Source organism: Pezoporus wallicus, unplaced genomic scaffold (genome assembly GCF_028554395.1).
Source record: "Pezoporus wallicus isolate ANWC-B61680 ecotype Strahan unplaced genomic scaffold, APGP_CSIRO_Pwel_v1 contig_2012, whole genome shotgun sequence".
NCBI classification, from domain to species: Eukaryota; Metazoa; Chordata; class Aves; order Psittaciformes; family Psittacidae; genus Pezoporus; species Pezoporus wallicus.
This window is the reverse complement of record NW_026639840.1, coordinates 3,180,397-3,199,915: the sequence shown is the minus strand read 5'-3', so window position 1 is coordinate 3,199,915 and position 19,519 is coordinate 3,180,397. Positions and strand designations below refer to the sequence as shown.

Here is a 19,519-nt window from a genome sequence, read left to right as displayed (position 1 = left end):
TGAGCCACCAAATTCAGCTGAACATCATTACTACTATTCCAGCAGCACTAGAGTCCTATCCACAGATGCATACACAGACTTTACAGCAGGCCTAGAGTGGGACACTGAGGGACCTTCAAGAGACAAAAAAATTCAAGCAGTCACCAGAAACCAGCACAGTGTCACATGACTGAATATCACCACTCTCAATTACACCATTCGGATACATTAATCATCCATTGCATGCACTCTGGAGACAGCACCACGCTTTGTTCTTTCATCCGTAAGAGATTTTTCTTACTTACCAAATTTACCAATGCCAACACTGGCAAGCAGCTCCTCTGGAAATCGTTTGTATTTTTAAAGCCCCAATAGCTGTCTGAATTGGGTAAGTACTGTAAGCATAGTCCCTACTAAACTATTGCCAGAAATTAACAAATGGTGGTGGTTGTTTCGTTTTGATGTCTGTTTGGGTTTGATTTTTGTTGGTTTGTTTTTTTTTTTGGGGGGGTGGTGTTTGGTTTTTGTTTTGTTTAAAAACCCCAATGGTTAAAACATCCACAGCTACAGAAAGGGCTATAGTGGTTTAATGTTTCATATTTTTCAATAATGAAAGTTTTACAGATTTCTATCTCATGGAGCAGTATGTGAGGTATTGCTACTTCTTTATGTTTCTTTATTAATGGATTTTGCTATGCTTGTCTCTAAATCAGACGAATAGGTTGCTAGGATCTTCAACCAACAGCAGTACTGGGCACAGGTACTATATGGTACAGTCATTACACAAAAACAACCAGTAGCTAGTTAAAAAACCAAATGTACTTCTACTTAAATGATGGTCTGGCTCCATTTTGATACCGAGATTATCTGAAAGGATAATCTGCACTGATATTTAAGGCTCTTGCCACTTGGAAGGAAGGTGGTACAAGGCTATGAATGAAAAACCTTTACATCACAAAAGCAAAAGCTGTCTTGCACTGATTAGTTCACATAAAACAAAGAAAGGGATTTTCATTCAACTTATTCATAAAGCTGCAAACATTTTCCCATGTAATCTTTGTGCTAACTTTCCAGTGCTAGAAAGCATTTCATTCAGAATACTGCAGCTATACAATACAAGAAGGGGGTATTTTTAAATCATCAAGGCATGACAGCTATCAGAATGTAAAATTTCTTGCATTGCTAAGAAGCTCAGGTCCAGACTTACTGCGGATCTCTAAGCTGCTCCTCACTAGTGACCAGTTACTAACAATGGCCTACTGGCACCATTTTTATACATGCATAAAAACCTTCTTCAAATACAAGTGTACTTATAGAGATCCTCAGATGCTCACCCTCACTTGAGAGTCAGATTACCACACTCTTGTTAGACCTGTTGTTAGCATCAGGACAGAGAAAGTCAGGTGGGACAGCTCAAACCAACTTCACTGCTACCTGAACACACCCAGGTGACTGCCTGAAGTGGACACAGCCATCTCACACCTCCTCCCACCTGCAGACCTTGGGGAGCAGCGGCCACAGATGTCTCTACAGGGAACCACTGCTCACACCATCATCTAAGCCATGCACTTCAGGTTGGCTCTCACATTAAGCATTAACTCAATCAGTTCAGCTGCGTTGCTGAGTAGCCAGTCAAATATTTACAAGGTTTTTAGAATGTGCTACATTAACCTCATCCTTTCAGTGTGAAATCAAGTTTCACGATTTCTTACTCTATTTTGTGTACCCAGAAGTTACAATTCTGAAGCTTTCAGACTCCCAACACAAAGTTGTTAGAGAGGAAAAAAATCCAAACAGGAAAACTAAGAGGGACTCAATGCATACTGTAGACAAAATATTGGCACCACATACAGTGCTGGCAAGCAGAGCAGCATGCTGTGTTCCTAAGGGAGATAGCAAGCAAAATCCAGCTCCTAGAGCTGGTGATTGCAACCTCACCTGAACAGCAGCCTTCCCTTTGTCAAGATAGTCTCTAGGTCATTTTATGGTAAAGACAAAAATTGCCAGTGTGTTTTCAAGTATCTCGGCAGCTTTTCCCCCGCCATTCTCACCAGCCTTTTGAGAGTTTCCCTCTATAGCAAGCATTCTCCGTTTCAGGGATTCAACCTTTCAACTGAAGCATGCGAGATCACTTATACTCTTGAAATGGTGGAGCTGCCAGCCTCCCCTTTGTTGCAAAGGGATTTACACTTGAATGGCGGTGGGAAGCACAGTCTTTTAAGGAAAGGCTGGTGGGGGAAGACAATTTACTTGCCAGCATCCTATCCTCACATCACGTTCAAATACCATTTCAACTTCTCCCGTTCACAGAACTACAGTAACCTTATCACATTGCTAATTTGTAAGGAGTTTGCTGTGAGGTGACTTTTATGAACTTTGAGTTTACTTCAAAAAGGATCTTTATACGCAGCCATAAGTGAAGTTAATTTCAATCCTAAATGTGGAGATTTACATTAATTTAATTTAGCCCCAGATAAATGGCTTCACCATTCCACAAAGCTTCCCTTATACATGCCATTCACTTAATCTATGACTTTTTAGCTATTTCCCACTATAGCCCTGCATTGCCATGCATATTGTAGCACATCTGATGGCTTCTACAGCTTTTCAAGAGACACACTGGGGAACACTACAACAGCACAGATGCACTGTTGAGGGTAAAGGATCATTTGAACACGAGTAATCAAGTCTGCTCCAGTTCAGTCAGTGGCATGCTTGGCTTTGCCACTCCACCTAAATATATACAAAAGTAGCATCTCAGTGGTGCATTTCCTAAGTTGCAAATTGGTAGGTAACTACCAATTGCTTTCAGGGTATGTGAGCAGTTACCAGGCAGTATCATATTGCTGCTTTTCAAACAGCATCACACTCGTAAATCCACACATGGTTTTTGCTGGCTTGCTTGCTGTGTAAGCATAAAGCCTGCTAACTCAAAGAAAAATAGTATCACCCAAAGTATGAAAGGTGGCAAATGCTAGTCTCTGGCAAAGAGAGATCTGCAAGCAACATTTCTCCTTCTGTTTTTAAAATGTTATACCTGCTTCTGATTCATTTCAGTCACCTGCGTTCTGAGTGTGCCACACACTGAAACACAGAGAGCATGGCCTGCAGAGTGCAGCAAGGAAAAGGCTATCACACTCCGAAGCTGGTGGCAAACCACAGTCCCCATGAAAACCACATCTGCCAGACACCAAATATTTTGCATTTTGTTTACTGCTAATAAGGCTGCTTCACTTCATTAAAAGCAGCTTATCATTTTATCTAGTCACTCCGATTAATTAACCTCTGGTTAGAACGAATGAACACTTGATTTGAGGATTCTATTAATGTGACACTGGTGAACTACCACTGGCATACTTCCATCCTTTTCCTTTTACTCTTCATTCTCCTTATACCAAGTGTCTTATTAGGCCATTTGGACTGACACCCCACTATCCCCTGAACATACCACAAATGCTTTTACAGAGAGGTGAGGAAGGAAAAGTCCGACAGCCCAAAACTCATCCAAGGCTCTATTCCCCTGCTGGAATATACAGATGGATATCATCTGCTTCTCACTGTAACTCTGATTACAAGCTTGGAAAGAAACAGCATGGAAAGAAGAAGGAGCCAAGGAAATACACTGGGTTGCTGGGAACAGGGAGAAAACAACAGTACCATTAATACAGACAACTCATTTGTCTTTCCAGAAAAAAAAAATAGTATTTTAAATATGAAGCACAAACAGCAGTCAGTTCCATCAAAAACCTGACTTTCTTAGACAGCGAAGAACTTTCTCCTAGCCAAATACCATGTGCTGTATATGAATAAAGACAGCTTCTGCTACAGTATATGCCTACAGATTTCACAGTTGCATATGAACGCCAAAATCTCAAGTTCTAGCAGCAAAATCATATGTCACCATTATTTAGCCAAGCATCTGAAGACTGAAATACATCATAGCTGCTCATTTTGCTGGCAAACAGTGTTTTGCTTCATATACCAAATTTTCATCTCTATTCAATTGATTTCATGAATGTCACAAATACTCAAATGTGTTTGGGAAGAAAAACCAAACAAATAAAACCCCCACACAACACTACCCCACCACCTTCCCCTTTTCCTTCCCTATTTCTTCCTTTATCTTCCCTGAGAAGTTAAGCATCCATTCTTTTGCAACAATGCCCACAGAGAAGATGGAAGGATCATTAAGCCTAAAATCTTAACAAATTCATACAGTGGAGAAGAAGGTGAGAGGAAGGGGGAATCTAAGTCCCAGAGTCGTGCTAGGTCTAAATTCCTGTCCCATCATGGCAAACCGCAAGTAGAATATTACTGAAGTGACTGGAAACTTTGTATTTATGCCACAAGCAATTTAAAAGGTCTCTTTCAAGAGAAGAGCCCGTTTAGGTTATGCAACACAGACTATAAGCACAAGCCTGAAATTCATGGTCCAGCCAGACGGAGGCTGCACGTGAGAAGGCACCAAGGAAGATCTGGTTTACATCACGCAGCAGGGCAGTAAGTGACCATGAGTCACTGATGCACTTCATCTGGCTTTTAAGGCCATCAGCACCAGATCAAAAATGTTTCAGACCCCATTTTATAAAGCACCTTCCAGTATAAATTTACCCAGCCAGTTCAAATCTGCACAGAATTTTTCAGACAAAATTTCTTTGTAACAAAAGGCTTCCTGCAGGATCAAGTACCGTCTGTCCTGCAGCTGACATGATGCCAGCGCAACTCTCTGCTGTAATGCCTGGGCTAAGTGGAGTCTTCCCATGTGGTAAAGCCAGAAAGGATGAGACAGGACGATGATCCCTGCCACCACCACCACCTTGGCAATAAGTAGCACCCAGCCCTCCCAACACCCCTGGCAGCATCACATTTTCTAGACCTTAAACAATGCTTATACCTGATACAGTAGAAGAGACACAAACAAAACTGTAAAAGATGGTTTTGAAATACCAACTCATGATTTTGGGTTCATACTTTAAAATACTTGGTTTAGGGAAGAAAAATTCAGCTAGTTTGATTTTTGTTATTCATTTTTTTGAATGGGCATATTGTTGAAACATATATGGAATTTACAGGCATCATTACATCGCTGAAAGATGGAGCAATATGCACCCAGATGGGCTGTTCCTTTGCAGAGGAGAACAGGTTTCACTTCTACGGAAATCTGGCAACAAACCAGGTCTTTTTCCACTGCTAACTTCAACAACATTCACATCCGACTCGGGCCTTCCAGCTTTCTTTTTGAGGGACTAACAGGTAATATAAGCAAAAGCAAACTACCAAAACCTGCCACCTACACTAATATCCATGTGTTACACTTCATTCCCCTCAGCCACTAATAATGGATTAGTGCCACAGGCTCTTTCCAAAAACTCCTTCCTGTAGACTGTCAGTTAGTACCCCCATCACTCCACTGCAGCCAGAACTCTGCCTAGGAGGCCTGCAAAGCTTCAGAGAGCATAAGCAGCCACCTCAATGCTCAGGGCAATTACTTACCAGGGATGATGGTGGGTAGGTGCATCCTTTCAACCCTTGTGAGTGGATGCAAGGAGCAGTCAAATAATGACCCCGCAGTTCTTTGGGGTATTGAAGCAGGGAAGAAGAGAAGGCTGCAGCACAAGAGAGCACACCACTCCAAGTAAGACTTACTCTTAAAGAAGTAAACTCAGTTTTATATTAAGAAGTAGGTCTGTACACCTCAAACATGACAATCATGAGGAATACTGAAAACCTCATAGCACTGAAGACAACTGAGACAGACAGGCCATAACTGCTCCAACTGGAGAAAAGCCAACTGTCCCAGAACTAGATCTGCTAACACTGAAGAACTGAAGGGTTTTAACCAGCAAATGGTCATTGCCATAGCTGCATGACGCGGAAGGGGGGGTGGGGGATGTAGGCAGTACCTTATAGCCCTCCATACAGATACAGATGCCCTGAGGCAAGCCCTTGCAGTCTTTTCACCACCTCTCTTCACAACCCTATTCACTTATTCTCTTCCCGGGACCTGCGAAGTCTGCCTTCAGAAAAGGGCTGGCCCAAAAAACTGAAATGGTAAGACAACTGAAAATCACAGCTCTTACTACCATTTTAACATAGCTTCTTGTGCTTATATATGCCAGATTTTTACTCTGCTGCTTAGTATTTCTTAGACCTTGTCTATGAAAGAAATTTAAGAACAATTTCAGCTCTGAACTCTCTACTTTGTGCTTTTAAAACCATCAAAGATGTTTAAAACCATATTTTTGGGGGTATAAAATAAGCATCCAGCTTTCCAATTACATTTTTTGAATACACATCACACAGTAAACAGATTCTAAACATAAAAATAACCTGAAAAAAATGCACTGCTGGGATGGAAATTGGTTTTCCTCTCCAATAAAGCTTTTGAGATTTAACTCTTCTCCATATCAGAATTAAAAATTAAAATCTGTAACCTTCATGAAATGAAAATCAGAGAAATATCAAAGGTTTCATTAAAAAACAAGAGAGCACAGGCTCATTAACACAGAAGTTAATCAAGTACTTAAAGGCCTTAAGCAATGGTAAAGTCCTGGTTTAAACCCGGAGTCAGTTAAGGCTTTGCAAACTGAGGACTCTGGAAGAACCTGTCATTGTCTCATAAGGTGCAATATAACTTTGACAGACACTTCATTTTACTGAATTCAGTCACCGAATGAGAAATCCTAACCCCAAACTTATCTCAAAGGATTTGAGGGGAAAAAAAAATCCACAACTTGAAACAAACACCTTGTTGAAATGCTCACAAAAGCTCACAGCTATGATCCTGATTTATATATGAAAAGTAAAATACAAACAATCAGGGTAGCTTCCCACTGACAGGTAGTTATTACAGGATGCTGCTTAACATACAGACTACCACCCACCCAAAATGTTAGCTAGCAGCAGTATCACCTTTCCTTTGGAGACGGTTCAGGTTGATACAAATAAGAGAAAGGAAAACAGGGGGAAATAATGAGGGAAAGTTCTTTCAAGAATCAGTGCAAAATCGCAATTCTAGATGCACTGCTGAGAAACACATCGTCTGAAACAAACCCAGCAGAGGTACGGTTACTCTTTCAAGGAACAAAAAAATTGCAAATGATCTTTGCCCAAATTTAGTTTGAGGAAATGGAGGAGGAAAGCACAGAATTAAAGGTAGAAAACAAAACACGGCAAACTGTGGGCCACTAGACAGACTGCTCTTTCATTGCCTTGTCCCTACCCTGAATCTCCCCTCCGTTCTGTCTTCCTTCAATACTTCCAGTCAAGGAAGGGGTATAGGACACCCCATCCTCCACCTCTCCTTTACCTGCTCTAGTCCCAACACATGGGCAAGAATTTCCTTTTGCTTTGATTCTCAAATTTCACTATTGCATCCTGCCTCTCCTTCCAAAGCTTTTCACCCCGAGGAATAGTCTGCATGATTGCATTTGATAATACAGACTCTGCTGCTTAAATACCATACATTTGCAGACAGTTAAAGCACGTTTTACAAAGGTACCATAAAGGGGTTTAGCAACATACATTTCCTGGGCGCTCAAGTCACTGCAGCAGCTGGAAGGGAACCCTGTCCAACATGGGGACAGTTTCCCTCTCCTGGCAAGGGCAGAAAGGAGAGCACAGAAATAAGGTGTTTGTGCTGGAGTTGTTCCCAAACCACAGCTTTGGCTTCGGAGGGACAATCCATCTGACATGTTGCAACTCAGGAAGCATGAGCAGGGGAAGGAGAGCAGCAGGCAGGGAATCCCCTCCAAATTTCCAGTGCCATGTGAGACGGACAAACAGATGCGTGCAGCCGGAGAGAAATGGCAGTGGGCTTTGCACAGCCTTTCAGCTCCACCTATGAATTCAGCAGGGCACTTATCTCTGCTGAACATCACTGCATAAGATGCATGCTGGGAGGGAGACAGCAACAACTGATGCCCACGATCCCACAACACAGCTTGCAAAGCTTGTGCTTCCCTCGTCCCCCAACCCAGGGAGTTTAAAGGCATTCAGAAACTGCACAAAAGCTCAGCTGGAGCTAGAAATCTTAACAGAAGCTTTCCTCCATGCCTGCAGTTCAGCCAAGCCTCCCACATCTCAGTGTGCCCCAAAATTCTGTGTTCAAAGGAATTTTACAGAGCCTTCACTTGTCTGGGAGAAAACAGGTTCAGAAGCCACAAGGCAGATTCTGCAGGCTTCTCTCAGCATGCTGCAGCATCAGTGGCAGAGGCACTGACTGCCTGAAACAGTGCAAGCAGCTGCATTCTCTAATCTGGCACCAAGGAGAAAAGCTATCATCCATTTTTAAGTTAGATTCAAGGAACCAGCTGGGGACCAGCGATTGCCATTTCTGAAGTGCAAGAGGAGGAGTGTAACCAGCCTTTCCATAGTAACAAAGATTAGCGGCCTGGAGTCTGACACTCCTCCTGCATTAAAAGATAGGAGACAAAGAGATAGACAGGTAATTACACAGAAGGAGCCCTGGGGAAATTGCAAGCTCTTCAAGAACTCTTTAGCTGGTCTGTATGTTTCTCCCTGTCTCTGCTTCAGCTGAAGGTCTCCAAGAAACGTGCCCATTAGGTCATTAGCTTTATTGCAGAAGGTAGCCAGGCATCTAGTAGCGGCCATTCAATAAAGACTTCGCTTGCCTCTGCACTGTCAAAAATGAGATGGAGAATGAGACAGAAAACATCCCAAGGCATATTACCTGTCTGCAGCTTATCCTTGATAAGTTAGTGTACTTAGTCAGTTTGAGGGGTCTGACAAATGAACTCTGACAAATCTCACCAGGGCAATTTAAGACATTATTACATTGCACCATCTTTCCAAACCCTTCACAAAAGTTAGCACCACAGAACAAATCTGGCAGAAGAATGTATATCACACACTAGCCTCCCCAGCTCAGAGCCCGGCCAGTTAGCATAAACCCCTCCTCAGAGCTGGTTTAAGTTATCAACTGTGAACTGGCATGGCTGAGGTCTAGACTGAAGATATTGCCACCACTACAAGGAGCATTAATGTCTACCGCAAAGATGGAATGGGAAATGACATCTCAAAGCACTGCAGCCAGCTCCCAAGCAAACACAAATCTAAACACTGAGTTCTGGTACTAAAATACACGCGCAATTTGTCTAGCAACTGACTTAAGTTTATTCATGCAGCTCTGGATGCCCTATGAATCACAGCACTAATTTCTGTACTTTGTATACACCCTTACACATAAACTGAATGTCTTGAAGAGGAAAGACAGACATCGATTGCATGTGGATCACAACATCAGGTAACTACAAAATTTAATTGCTTAGAAGTATTACAAAAAAGGCACTGCATTTGAACTCCCATTCATCACATTTTGCACTTTTTCCCAAAACTAAAGAGAAGTCTGGAGAAGTGAAGAACTGCCATCTGTTTCCAACTCTTTGCAAAAATACACCATTCAGAACTAGAGCTGGGGTTCCAGCTGGTTCCTATCTTTATCTGTCAGTGGTACAACCAGCCATGAAACTTCACAGGACCCCAGAGAAGACAAACAGGTTTAAAACCAAACCAAAAAGACTACTGAACAACCAGAAAAAAAAAAATAATCTACATTTATCTGATTAGATGTTCATGGACAGTAATAATAAAATAAGCACTCTTTGAGACACAGTTCTTCAACTTGGCTTCTCCAGACCTACCTCATTGTCTTTTCATCTAAGCTGATATTCAGACAAAGGTTTAGTTAATTAATCTGCAGTACAACAGTTACTTAGTTTTTTTCTCTGCAATCATTTAGAATGTATCTCATCTTCTAGTTTTTCCCAAGGGATTGTATCCTGCACACAGAAGTAGAGAGAGAAGTGCACAAAGCTTCATTTTGCATCACACTGTTGGAAGGACAATCCACATTAACCAGAAAGCTGGTTTAAACTTTATGTAGACAAGCTAACATCACCCTCCTTTCCAGAAGGAGCTGAGCAGGCAAGACACCTCGAAAAGCAAATAACAATTACCTCTTACCTTTCTGAAGAGGCTGCCGCCAATTAGCACATTCCTGGAGCTTCTAATTCAGGCAAGGAGAAAGGAGGAAAGGAAAAGAAAAAAAAAAAGGGGGGTAGTGGCGGTGGTGGTGCAAAAAGGAGCAGGGAGCTGCTTTCTTCCTCAGCACAACAGTATTTCCTAAAGGATGGAAAAAGAGAAGAAGAAAAAAAAAAGAAAAGAAAGAAGTATTAGTTTTCATGGGTTTTCAAGAGGCTACGGATCACAACTCCTCCTTAGAAGAGCTACTGTGCCTCTTCTCCACTTCCAAATCACTAACTTGAGCTGTCCCGTATTTTCACTCCCTTACCAAAATATGGAATATGAAGGTCAAGTTGCCTACTAAGAAAAGCAAAGTTGCATTAATGTCAGAACAGGATAGAGTCCCCTACTAGAATGAGATGAAGTCCCATTCAAAAATATTCTTAAGGATTCTTTCTCTTAAGTAAATATGCTTCAGCCAAGCTCACACCCACTTCTGTAAAAATTCAAATGAGCTACATTTACTATCAAAATAGTTGGCAAAGGCAAATTCCAACATGCATACTGAACATACAGGTATATACTGACATTCAAGTGCTTATGTACTCTCCCCTGGAAAGATCATACCCAGAATTATGAGGTATATGCAACTAATCATTTCTTTTTAAGAGAGCTACTCTTTTTCCAAAGACAATCTAATTTTTTTAAGACAACCTATTCCAGCTCTATTGACTCTTTCAGTAACAAATAAGAGAAAAATATACTATACATCAGAATAAAGAGAAACAGAACCAAAATGCCTTTTTGTGACTAAGGATACCACTTAGAAATCCAGCTTCACTCCCACAAAACCATAATCCTTTACCTCATACCACATCTCTCTCTCTCTGCCTTGCTCCTAACATCAATTTAAAGAGACTTACAGACACTCAGATTTAATGGGCCCCTCCCTACCTCCAGTACCTGCCTCTGATGAAAGGCAGGAAAATCAAGTGGAAAATTATTTTAAAGGGTGCATGCAAGACATTAACATATTTGAGGAAATGGCAATCAAGGTTTTCCATGGGGAATGAGCAAAGGGAAACATGTCCAGTCTGTTCTCTATCACATTTTGTTGGCTTATATTCATACAGAAAACTCTACCCTTTTCTGTCCCATGGAAAATCTGAATGCAAGTTCTCAAAATAAGGAAAAAAGTCTATGCTACCTTACCTTTTCCCACACACCTCTATCACCCTTCAAAAATATAATTATCCTGTCTGCTAACAGGATGCAACTGCTTATGGATCCTAGCAGACCAAAAGAGATTTCATACAAGGGGCCCCAAAAGATAGGAAACAACATAAAAGGCAGCACACACCCATCACAGCATCTCCCTTGAAGCAAACCAAATCTGTCCAGTTCTAAATGGCCACAGTTCTCTAGGGGACAAAAGCTCTCTTTCCCTCTCCTCCTCTCAGCAAGTCTTAAAGCTGCAAGAATAATTCTGTACAGATTCCCCTCTAGATAGGCAATGATTTAAAGAATTCATGAAGTAACAGTGGCAGTGTAAATAAACAATGAAAAACTAAAAGATCATTGATGCGACACACAGAAAATGTTCACTAAAGAAAGAACAAGATCAGTGATTCAAAACCTCTTCTGCTTTGTTACATTCACCCATAAACGGGCCTAGCAATAACCTGACAATGCTGAAGAATGGATTCGGACACAAAAACCTACCTGCTTAAAAACCTGCCTCCTCAACCTCCTCCCTTAAAGGCAAACCTTCCCATACTTTTCAATTCCACCTTCTTTATGTCTTACACCCCTCATCACATTTCTGCTTTCTGTCAGATTTCAGCTGTCTTGTACCAATGAATGTAAAGCAACTTAAGCCAACACCTGGAGTACTCAAATTGTTATACTTTTTAGAAAGAGGAAAAGGTGCCAGTGCCCTCATTGTCAGGACAGGAGAACAAATGACCCCCAGTGAATTGGTCCTGACATGTACTTCCCAAGGCTAGGTGCTAATCAATATTTACTGAGTAGCTCAGCACAGACCCTACTGCAAAATACAAGGAAAAAAAGAAGTATTCCCCCCACCCCAGTCACACACTAGTTTTGCATCCCTAAATCAAACACATAATTTGCTTTTCTTGTTCATTATTAAACCAAAAGGATGCTTTAGACAGCATTTTTCTCCCTGCTAAGAGAAACCTTCCATATTTGACAGGTAAAGTCTGCTTGGAATTGATATACTGGCTACATTTAAAGCAGATGTACAAGATTTGGAGGAAGTGTATTTTTAAATCGAACATAAAAACCAAGAGGTGGCAAAAAAGAAGGCTAAGTGCAAAAAATGTCTCTCCTTCTCAGGGAGACAGAAATCTTTCACAAGTACCTCTTAGGGCTGTAGCTTTGACTCAACATCACTTGCCCCAAAAAAGGTGAGATTGCTCTATTCTCAAATCTGCAGGCAAGAAAAGAATATAAAATGAAGTAAAATAATACATTACCCAAAAGTCCAATTCTAAGTGGAGAAACCTAGCCAAATAACTTACCATACCAAAAGACTTGACTAAATTTCTGGCAGGGCCAGAAATAATTTGTATGAGAAAAATGTCAAAATGTTTTGGGTACACAGCCACTACAGGAAGGAAACAAATGGAAAACTGGGAAACACTGTATCAAAACCCAACAAATTGTTGACATCAACATTAGATAAATGAAGAGGCATATGCTAAGACAAACACCCTCAGATGGTGTGTGAGTCAACTTCTGCAGTGGATTTAGATTTAGATGAGTTGCTTTCCTATACCAAGCTTAATAAAACCATAAAAACCAAACCTCAATTCCACCAGCTGAAAATGGAAATGGATTTTGATGCGGGGGGAAACCACCAGAAAAACATCCCCCCCCCCCAACAAAAAAAACAAACAACCAAACAAAAAAACCAATCTGAGTAATCAGGGTCAGATTTGTTCCTCCTGCTGCATAACAAAAACAGTTTTTTCCAGGCATTACCCAAATCTAACCCACTTCCCAGAGTTAAACACAAAGAACCTGCATGACATTTTCCAAGATCTATTTCTTAATTTAACTGATCCAGAGACTTCTTACATTCAGAAAATAAGGAGTTTTGGGAAAGTTACTGCCAGTCTACAGAAAGCCACTTCCAGTCTACATGACTGGCAAAGAGTTTGCTCACCTTGTATTATCTGACCCGTGCAAGGGGTCCCCATCAGCCCTGTGGCAAACTACTCCCTTATAGGGAGCCTCCCTTATACACAACCAACCTGGAAGATTTTCTAGTGTATTGGATTTTCTAGCTCTATGATGTTTATTATTTCCATTACACCAAGAACTAGAGAAATTAATTAGATCACAGCACTGATGTATGTAACAGGTCCCTCCCCAAACTGTGTTCATGGCATAAGGCAAAGCAGGGGTGGAGTGGGGGGTTGTACATGTTAGTACATCTTCACCACCTCACACAATTCACAGGGAAAAAATAATATATATATTCTCAAGGGTTTTCAATGTACTTTTAACAAACAGGTACTTTTCTTCAGGTAAATTATAGGCTCACTCAGTGTGCACTAATAGAAATATATGATAGTCAAATTTTATTTTCCTTTTTTCCCTGTTTAATTTTCAACATCTTGATCTAGGAAAGGTAATCATTCCATGGATATCTATGGAGGGGAGAAATAATTTCTCACTGTAGAAACAAACAAGTTAGGAAAAAAAAGATTAAAATACCTACTCTTACTGATCATGATGAAACTGAAAAAGAGACCTTTTTCCACACGCATTCTTCTACAACCTGTAGTTAAAATGTTTCTTAGAACAGTATCAGAAGTATCTCTCACATACATACCTTATTCCATGATACATTAGGCTGTAGTCTCTCTGCCACTAATGACAGTGGCACCTCCCAGGTATTTTGGGCACCCTCCCTTAACTCTCAGGGCAGGACTCTAAAATTTGTGTTTTGAAGACAGGAACCTCACCTCCCCTTGCAACAGGTTCCTTCTCCAATCTATTTTCTACTAACTACAGTCAGGACAGAGTCAGTATGAAATGAAACTTGTGTACAGCACAGCGCTTACCTATAGCAACAGAAAAAGAACAAGCTAGAAATTAGCACACTCTTATTTAACTTAGTATGAATTAAAAGCATATTCTTATTATCCATGCATATATATGTGTGCGCTCATGTGTATGTGTCTGTATACACATAACACAGTAAGCACTTCCACCACAAATACCTGTACTAGAGGTATTTGTGAAGAAACAAGCTTCTCCAAAACATAAATACTGTTTTCCCAGAACTGTATCTGCACAAAGACAGGAAGCTCTTCTCAAGTATCTATTACAAACAGCCAAAAAAAAGTTATCAAAATATTGTTGCAGAAGCACAGACAAAGGATAAAAATATGGCAAGAGTGAATCAAAACACATAGCTAAATAAATTTTCCTTTGATTTGCCCAAGTCTTCATTAACTCATGAGATATACCCATCAACAGATGTCTAAATATGAGACTCTCTGCTTCACCTACATGAAATGTAGTTCTTAAACAAGGAACTTAATTTTTATTAATTTGAAACACCTTTAATTCAAAGCCAAATGTATTACATTTCTGTATGCTTAGAGGTGTTTACACAGGTCTTTTCTGCAGCTTAAATGTTATAGCTATCTGCATTTCCCCATCTGCTTTCTCTGGATCTTGAAAAAAAGCTCTTCTCAAAATGACATTTGTCCATGTGAAAACTTAAGTTTATAGAAGCACTATTCAAATGCATGCATTTAGATAACATGCTTATTAAAATCTACAAACCTATGCACATTTACTTACCAGCCTAACTGCAGTGACCACTAATAATGAAAAAGAGATTCAATTTTCTCTTAACTACCAAAAAAGTTTACATACCTAGCACAAGCATGATTTTATACCCCGTATTTTATATGCATAGCCTTGAGGACCAAACCCAGTGCATACAAGTCCAATAGAAGATACTGATCACTCTAAAGATTTGGTCCCTTCCAAAGAAACGGGGCGGGGGGGGGGGGGGATATTTTTTTCAAACTAGATACTCCTTTTTAAACTAGATCTAGAAAGAAGCAATTCTTTCCTTAAAAGCCATGCTCCTCCTCCAAGGGACTCGCGTGATGGGATGCTGATAAACCAGCTAAAATAACAGTGGCGTTGTGGAACTTGGGACCTATGACATAAGGGACAGAGATGTCAGCCACATGGCCATGTCCTGAAGAGCAGCATCCCTGCAGAGCTCCCTCCTGGGGTGGCAGCATGGGCTCCTGTTGCCACTGCTGGTGAGCCAGCTGCCCAAAAGATAAGCGGGGTGTGGAGGGGACACGCAGAAGCATTTGTTTTGCAAGAACTATCTCCATCTTACAAGCCTGATTCAATATTTTTCTGTCTTATTTTTAATTAAAAAGAGGATACACTTCATATCAGAAATCTGTAGTTTTTGAAGCTTGAATCATTTAGCCTACTAAACCCAAGCCTGTAATACGGGTGTTATTTCTTAAAAACATACAGTAAATGCATTAAATTATTGATAGTCATTAAACAGGAAAAGAATTTAAACAGCTCTCAGCTTTTATCAATCATTAATGCAGTTTCCACTTGCACATCTCACTGGGTTGCTATCATACAGCACAGAGCAAAGAGTACAAATCCTGAAGGCATGAATTCATTTTCTCTTGATGCAGAGTAAAAATATTCTTGGCAGCAGGAGAGAGGCTAAACCATGAAGTAGAATGGCTGAAAGGAGGTTCTGCATTTTGCAGTAAACAGGTAGCAATACACGGGAGTGGCAATTTTAGGGTCTGAGGCTCATCCACTTCTCCTCATCTCCTATAAGGGCCAGTATTGTTGCCATCAATCACCTCCAACACCCAGTAGCCTAAAGCTGACAGTGTTTACAAATGTGATCTCTATTTGAAATATATGTTAATTCAATGGCATATGGAGGGAAAAAAGGAACACTGAGGTCAATAGTAAAGCATCCAGCAACCTGAGCGAGACAAAGATTTCACTCCAAGCTGCTTGCCAGCTAGTGAGCCAGTAACACAGATAATGTGCTGAAAACCTCAACTGTCAAACTGACAGCCTCAGCTCAGAAAAATGATGGCAACTGAGACAGTCTCTTGAAGCTATTGTGAACCTTTACTGGGGCAAGTTATGACTAGACCTGATGTTTTTATCAGCTCTGAATGACTCATGTCAATATGGGGAATCTCGAGATTGATGCCAATTGGTAGCACCTTGCCTGGCTGTGATATACCAGCTACCATTAAAGAGAAGTAAAATCCCATTTTTTGTCCATTTTGTACACAGACTGAAGGCCTGTCTTACAAAGCTGCTCTCTCAACTTTTATTCCCTGCAATTTTATTGAAATTCAAGAGTTCAAAATGTAGCAATGAGGAACAAGCAAAGAGCAACAAGCCAGGTATGACTGCAGCATGCAAGGACCTATCTGACCTTCCTCTACAGCAGCTACTGTAAATAGTCCATAGTCATAAAAACATCAACATGAAACACACAGAAACACCTGCTCTGGCTAGATATTAGCCAGTGAAACCTTAGCCCTGCAGCAGCCATGTACTGGAACCCAAATTAATTTGTTTTAAAGTACCTTGTGTCTGTTTAAATGAACCATAATAATAGTTCTGAAGCACGGTGCAGACATATCTAAAGCTGAACACAGGACTGCTCAAGAGACACATGCCCACACCCAGAGACCACTTAGAAAGTATTAGCAGAAAAAACTCCTCACAACCAAAGCATTCTACTCCCCATGATGGCATAAGTTCCTTTGAAGAACATTTCTTCTCATTCAGAGAAATGTTAATGTCAAAGATTTAGAAGAAAAGTGCAGAAAGAATCTTTGTCTGCTCCCAAAAATCTAAGTCCTATGGAGGCTTTTTTTTTTTCCTGAAAATGATTCAAGAATGCACTGAGCTGAGCAACTAGATAATGCCAAGTGTTGATACAAAAGTAGCCAGGAAAAGCTGCTGTCACTGGAAAACACTTCCTAGCTTGATTGTTTACAGACAAATGTGTTATAAAATACAAATCTATTTATTTCCAACCATCATTAGTGTGAATCTACATCACATAAAAAAAAAAGACGTGCATATGCCTCATACTGAGTCCCAAGGAAGGTAATACAGTATTTAAAGTAATAATACAAAAGCTATTACATGCCTGAATTGATTTCATGATACATCAACAATCTAAGTAATTCACAATCAATTTCAGTATGATAGTAATCCTTACCTATATACAGAACTGTAAGAGTAATAGCCTATATTATTAATGTAATACACAACCACTGCCAGGTTTCACACAGGTCCGGAAACCAGCAACAACCTCAGAGAGAAGATGCTTGCCTGTCCTTTAGGCCATACGCAGTGTACCACTGCACTGACTGCAAAGAAAAAGGGAAATGGAAATCAGGGCATCAACATGAGGTGCTTGTTCCAGCTCCACTGCTGCCTGCATGAAGCCACTGCGATGGCTGAACAAGCAACAGGCTGAGAAGCCAGCTATGCCAGGGCTGACATTCCCTCCCCCTGCCCTTGCCCTCTAAAGTGAAACAGGAAAAAGGCTCTGCTTCAGTTTGTGCTCTTAATTCTTCAAGACACGTTTATGGAAAGCCCATGCAGCTCTGACACTGGTTTTAAGCACCCCCCTATACATGGTTTTGGATTTTTTTATTTTTTTATTTTGCCCAAAAGGATTAGTTTATGGTAATGCATCCTTCATGCCAAACACTTTTTTTTTTTAAGGACTAAATTTGTCTGTAAACAGTTCCAGTTCACATCTTTTCCCCACCCCCACCAAGAATGCACATTTCAAGAAGCTACAACTGCTATTAAATTTTGCCTAGCCTGTACTATCTGGAATTTGTATTTTGACACAACAATCTGGACCTCTAGCTGAAAGACAGAGTGAGAGTGACAAGTTCCTAGCCTTTCCCCTTCCTAACCAGTGCAAGGCTTGTAGAAGATGACACAAGCAAAGGCTGCAAAACAAACTAAATTTCTCAAATCCCCTTCGTCTTGTAAGAACTGCAGCTAAATCTAATGGAAAGCAACTCTTTAAAGCCCTTCAAATTCTTATCAGTGTTTGTACGGCATATGTTGTTAGAGAAGAGAGATGCCATCTCCTAGTACAGCATTGCACATTTAACTGAACTGCCACAGACCCACACTTGAGGCAGTAACTATTTGAGTTCTGCTAGTTTCAGAGATAGGACCTTTCTGTATTGGATGCTTTGGTTTTATACAGCAGTATCTGTATATATGCAGCACCATCCCCTCTCCCCCCCTTTATTTTTATAAATTGATCCCATGATAAAAGTCACTTAAAATAACAAAGCCAAACAATTGTCAAACCACCACTAATATGAGCTTTCAAACAGGTTTCCACTTCATAAATCATTTCGGTGATCTAGTTTCACACCACCCCAGGGAAAGTTGTATGCATAACAGAGAAAATTCATTATCAATATGCAGAGATCATTTGGCAACAATATCACTACTAGTAAAGACCTGTGCAGTGGCACTATGATTTCAATGCATTGCACATACAGTATAGAAGAGGTGTTTAAAACCAATGGATTAACTGTAGGTTTGCTAAATCAGCAAAAGGCAACCAGTTCTGCTTCAGGTGCTCAGTCATCTACTTACCCCTGAACCAGTGCACAGTGGGCATAAGGAAGAGAATAGAGCAAAATCAGTGGGTACTAACTTACTGCTTTTGCTTAGGAAAGCAATTTCCATCATTTTCAGTAGATCTGCTAATGATCTAAAGGGTCTAGCAAGTTCAGAGACCTCATCTATTAGTTGAAACCTGCTCATGTGCCATGTTCAAAGACAGCACCAGGAATATCACTATTAATTTCTATGCTACGCATGTATTTTCAGGTGTTTATTCTATTAAGGCTTCATATTATTTTCTAATAATCACCTGTGTTCTAACTACTTCTGATATTTTTTCACCTTAAAAAAAAAAATACAAATTCTCTTGTTCTGCTCACCAGTTCTCTGTTCTCCCTTTGTGACAGATTTCTGCTATCAGTGCTCAATGGTTGAGACTCTGAATATTAGTCTTCCAGAGGATGAAGAAAAATCAGTGAACCATACCCTGTGTGTGCATGTTTGTTTGGCTGTATTTCCCACCTCCAACACATTTGCTTCTCCTGAAGCTCAAATGGTCACAAATAGCTCTTAATCAGTACTTTTCCGCTGGAAATTCATCCAAAAGCTAATTTCTTGTTACAAGAAATTCAGCCTCAGAAATTTAATCAGAAACCAAAATGACTGAAGGAATAAGTTGAGTGAGAAGCATTTAGTAACTGGTTATCTGAAATTATCAACTAAACTAAGTATTTTCACAATAACTACAGCTATAACTAATGTGAAACAGAACTAGAATTCCAGTAAGATGAATTCAGCCAAGTTTTTTCTGTGAATGGAAACCAAAACTGTAGTAGTCAAAGGATAGAAACAGGTAGCCAACACAGCAATCTGACCCCAA

At 40.4% G+C, this 19,519-nt stretch overlaps 1 protein-coding gene across 5 annotated transcripts in view; it reads right to left on the bottom strand.

The window, feature by feature from the left end:
- The window catches only part of ZMIZ1 (zinc finger MIZ-type containing 1), a 339,908-nt gene that overhangs the window by 279,912 nt on the left and 40,477 nt on the right, over positions 1-19,519 (bottom strand). For all 5 annotated transcript variants that reach the window (XM_057416419.1, XM_057416415.1, XM_057416417.1 and 2 more), the window contains exon 2: positions 9,964-10,122. The gene's annotated coding sequence lies outside the window, so the exon portion shown is untranslated. The remainder of the gene's footprint in view (positions 1-9,963; positions 10,123-19,519) is intronic.